Source organism: Pinus tabuliformis, chromosome 7, assembly GCF_031772625.1.
Source record: "Pinus tabuliformis cultivar Carrire ecotype Pingquan chromosome 7, CPIR1, whole genome shotgun sequence".
NCBI classification, from domain to species: Eukaryota; Viridiplantae; Streptophyta; class Pinopsida; order Pinales; family Pinaceae; genus Pinus; species Pinus tabuliformis.
In genome coordinates, this window is record NC_142293.1 from 911,870,122 (window position 1) to 911,875,645 (window position 5,524).

A 5,524-nucleotide genomic window follows, 5' to 3' on the forward strand; every position below is an offset into this window, starting at 1 on the left:
GCCACCCTGTGGTGGGAGGAAATTAAAACTGTACGAAAAATAGAAGAACATGAAGTGACTTGGACAAAATTTCAAAAGAATTTCAAGGATAAGTATCTGACTGAACGATTTTATGACGAGAAGGAAAATGAATTTCATGATTTATGGTTTGGTGAGTTGACAATGGATGAGTTCATAACCCGGTTCACCTCTCTATTAAGATATGTTCCATACATCCAGGAAGAAAAGGCAAAGGTGCAACATTTCACGAGTAGCTTACCTACCTTTATGAGGGAAAAACTGGAGTTTGATAACCCAAAGACGATGGATGAGGTAATTTGAAAAGCTAGAATCTACTATTAGTAGATGAAGTAGAAATGAGAAGGCATGCATAATGGTTCCTTTAAAAAAGGACAGAAAGGTCTTCTGAACATCAAGAATATGAAAATTGCAGGTGGAAGGAATATCCATTGGAAAACCCAAACCAAATATAATGGGAAAGGCTTTCAAAAAACCAGAATTCAATTTGAAAATATACAAACAAAAGTGGTGAATGAGCCAAAAAATAGCCAGCAACAAAAGCCCCCTTTGCAATTCTGGGGGTGTGGAGAACCCCACTACTACAAAAATTGTCCTCATCGTACATATGCTGATTAGGTTGCTAATGTACAAAAAGCCTCTACCGTGGGTGAAGTAGCTAGAAGCATGCCTAGAATAAATGCAACCTTGGATGATAGTCAAGCAGAATATCAACCCACCATGGTGGAGCTAGAAGGTAAAATATCTAGCCATTCTATTTCTATTTTGGTAGACCCAGGTGCAAGTTTGAGCTACATTAGTCCAAAAGTAGTGGAAAATTGTCATTTACAAGCAATGAAATTTAAAAATCTGTGGCTGGTGCAATTAGCTACATGAGCTAAGTGGAGAGTAAATGCTAAAATTGAAAATTTCCCTGTTAATATAGGAGGACAACAAACTCAAATGGACCTAAACGTATTACCTTTAGGATCTTATGATGTGCCAGTCGAAATGGATTGGCTAAAAAAGCATTGGTCTGTGGTAGATTGTAAAGCTAAGACTATTATCTTTTAGATGGAGAGGGAACCTGCCGAGAAATTCAGGGAATTAAGAGAGTTGTCAAGCTATGACCCATTACAACCAATCAGTAGGGGAAATGTATCCAGAAATGTTGTCAAATTTATGCTATACAAGTGGGTTATGCCAACTCTAAGGATAAGAACCCCTCTTTGGAAAACCAACCTATAATACAAAAATTTATTGATGTATTTCCAGAACAAATACCTGGTCTAACTCCTAAGAAAGATATTGGTTTTAACATTGAATTAGTTCCTAGAGCGGCCCCTGTGTCCAAAAATCCTTATTGCATGAGCGTAACTGAGTTAACAGAACTCAATATGCAGTCGCAAGAGATTCTTGATAAAGGTTACATCCAACCCAGCGTATCACCCTGGGGAGGACCTATACTTTTTGTACTGAAGGAGGACGGTACATTATGATTATGTATTAATTACAGATAGTTAAATAATATCACCATTAAAAATAAATATCCCTTACCTCATATTGATGACTTATTTGATCAGGTTAAGGGAGCTAGTGTGTTCTCTAAGATAGACTTACGTTCTGGATATCATCAAATTCGTATTAAGGACAAAGACATTTGTAAAAAAACATTCTGAACTCGTTATGGTCATTATGAGTTCGTGGTATTTCCCTTTGGGCTTACCAATGCTCCTGCCACCTTCATGAGTCTCATGAATGGTATATTCCACCCCTATTTGGATAAATTTGTCTTGATTTTTATCAACGAAATTCTGATTTACTCAAGGAACATAGAGGAACATAAGGAGCACTTGAGGATAATGTTACAAACTTTGCATGATAACCAACTTTATGCTAAATAGAAAAATGTGGTTTTTTTAAATAGAAGATTCAATATTTAGGGCATATTATCTCATCAGAGGGTATAGTGGTAGACCTTGAAAAACTCTGGACCATCATGGAATGGTATGTACATAAAAATGTTGCTAACATTCGGTCCTTTATGGGGTTGGTTGGTTATTACCATCGTTTTATAGAGGGATTTTCTAGGATTTCATATCCTATAACCTCCCTCCAAAAGAAAGGAAAAGATTTTATTTGGACAACTAAATGCCAACAAAGATTTGAACAGCTGAAAAATGCATTAACCACCGCCCCCATGTTAAGAATAGCTGATCCAGAAAAATAATACACAATATGCACTGATGCAAGTCTAGAAGGAGTTGGAGGAGTGCTGATGCAGGAAGGGAAGGTAATAGCTTACGAATCTCGTAATTTAAAAGAAAATGAATAATGGTACTCTGATTATGATCTAGAATTAACTGCAGTAGTCCATGCGTTAAAGGTTTTGCGACATTATTTGTTGGGAAAGAAATTCTTTCTAATGACATATCATAGTAGTTTGACAAGTTTTTTTAACCAACCTAATCTAAACACTCGACAAGCAAGGTGGAATGCGTTCTTGAGAAAATTTGAATTCGAGATAAGACATATTAAAGGTAAAGAAAATAGAGTAGCTGATGCGTTAAGTAGAAAGGCACATTGTGTATATGAAATTTCTTACAGTCAGATGAGAATTGATTTTTCTGCAAGGATTAAAGAAGCTACTCAATGGGACCCTGAGTATAAATTTCTATGGTAGTAGGCTAGACAAACGCATAACTTTAATCAGGAAACTAATTATAGTATAAATAATAATGGCTTGTTACTCTTTAGAGGTAGGATATATATTCCTAATCAAATTTCCATTAAACAATTTATGTTGGATGAGTTTCATAAGAACCCATACGCAGCCCACCCAGGCTATCAAAAATTATTCTCTACAATTAAGAAAGAGTATTATTGGTCGGGCATGAGAAAGGATATTACAGAATATATGGAAAAGTGTCTAGAATGCCATTAGGTAAAAGCAAAGCATCAACACCCTGCTAGACTACTCCACCCTTTACCCATACCAAAATGGAAATGGGATACAGTTACTTTAGACTTTGTCACCAACTTACCAAAGACTAGAAGACAAAATGATTCTATCTTGGTAGTAGTAGATAAGCTAAGAAAAACAACTCATTTTATACTAGTTAAATCTACTCTTAAGGCGGTCGAGGTTGCAAATATTTTCATGAAGGAAATATTCTGGTTTCATGGAATACCTCGGGTGGTGATTTCTGATAGAGATGTAAAGTTTACATCAACATTTTGGAAGGCCCTTTTCACTGGTTTGGGTACACAAATTTAGTTCAACATCGCCTATCACCCTCAAACCGATGGACAGACTGAGTGCATTAATCAAGTAATGGAAGATATGCTGTGGATGTATGTGATGCAACAACCAATCAAGTGGGAGGAATACCTCCACCTAGTTGAGTTTTCTTACAACAACAACTACCATGAATATTTAAAAATGAGCCTTTCAAAGTATTATATAGTAGTAAATGTAAAGTAGTTATTGACTCGCATAACCCTAAAGATAAGTTGGGATTGGGACCTAATATGTTAGCAGAAATGGAACAAGCAATTAGAAAAGTTTGTCAAAATTTGAAAGATGCCCAAGACAAGAAGAAGGTTTACAAAGATAAAAAAGAACTTTTAAGGAATATCAAATAGGGGATCATGTATATATCAGATTCAAACAAAAAAGAAGCACCTTGAGATGGGGCAATTGTGCTAAATTAGCACCTAGATATTGTGGACCTTTCCAAGTTTTGGAAAGAATTGGGCCAATGGCCTATCGACTGGTGTTACCCAGTCATATTTGGGTTGATAATGTGTTCCATGTATCTCTACTAAAACCATACATGTATGATCCTAGACATGTGATTAATTAACAAGAGGTGCAGGTAATTGGGAAAAGATGTATATATAAGTGATACATGTGATGAATATGTTTTAATAAATTATATTGTGGTATAGGTTGAGACGAACGACGAGTTCTTAATAGATCCCCTACGTATTCTCGGACAGAGATAAATAACATTGCGGAGGCGAGCTATCACCCAGGTTAAAGTGCCGTGGAAGCACTTCAGCTCGGAGGAAGCTACCTGGGAAGATAAAGACTTTATGCTTAAGGGTTATCCAGAAGTATTCCAGAGGGATGGAGAAAACATCAAGGACGGTGTTTAATCAAGAGGAGAAATATGTAACAACCCTAAATGCATCACTTACCACAATAATTTTGGTTACTTATTTGTAAATATTGAACTTTAGACTATGCTTTTATTTATTTTGATGGAAAATGCGTAACTAGTTATAGAATTGAGTAAATGGACTCATCATGTAAAAAAAAACCATAAAGAGGAATTCCAAGAATCTCCAAACAATTATAAACATTTGAAGAAAATGGTTGTGACCTTTCTCCTATTCCTGGGGAAAAATGGAGGAAAGGGGTTGTTCTTTTCTTCCACTCTTCGGAAAAGGAAGGGGACTGATTTTCTTTTAGAGAATATATTTCTGAATAAATCAACAACGATCTCTTAGAGTAAGAGTACCATTGGCCTCAGGGTGTTCTTGAGTTGGTTGCGAGACCAATGGAACCCCTTGGTTGTATAAGTTGAGATCTAAACTAGACTGTAAAGTCTCGAGGTTCATAAAGTTATCTCTTTAACTTAAGAGAAAATTGTTTGGAGCAAGGAGCCCGGGGGAGAGTCTCAATGTTATTTCTTGACTCGTGGTTGCGAGGACGCTTTTCCGAGGAGTTTAAGCCATAAAAAAATATAAGTGAATTAGAAAATTTGTTTAAAGTTTTACACACAAGCTTGAAAATAATTATTCTTAAACCAATTAATGAATAATGTTCTGCTTAAAGAGTAAAGTATGTTTTTATTACTAGTGATTCTTAAAAAAAAAGATTAGTGCTCTATTTGAATGTTCTTTAAACATAAATTGTTGCAGAAGAGTCAATATACATATATGTACACTTTATGTGAGGGTTTTGATAAATATTGTTGTTGTATAAGTAGGGATACATATATATTTATTTCTTCTAATTATTTCTATACAGTACCATTGGCGGTGGAAGTAAAATGCAACTATATAGTTACATTGTAAATTACAGAATTCAATAGACTAGTAATATGAGAAAACTAGATAAGCACCATTGTGGGTTGGTTCTGACATAAAATAATCAAGAGAAGCACATACTCAAAGAAAAGAGATTACATATAAATGTTGTGACAACAAAGTTAACTATCTTTTCTCTTGAATGGAAAAGCAAAACATATAAAATAAACTAAGATAATATCCAATAAATCTTCTTATTGGTTAAGATGACTATAACCCAAATTTATCCTCGCAGCTAGTCATGGATGACAACCGAAAACAGTTCTGGGTTAGTGATGAGGGGAAACAAAATGAAAATGAAAAATATCAGTCTGAATCTATCTAGTAATACACAAAGTAACTGAATTAATTTAGGAAACCCTTGTAATGTTGAAAAGAAATAAAGAATTACACTTTCAGGATTATTATAACATGTCCAGAAACCCCATTC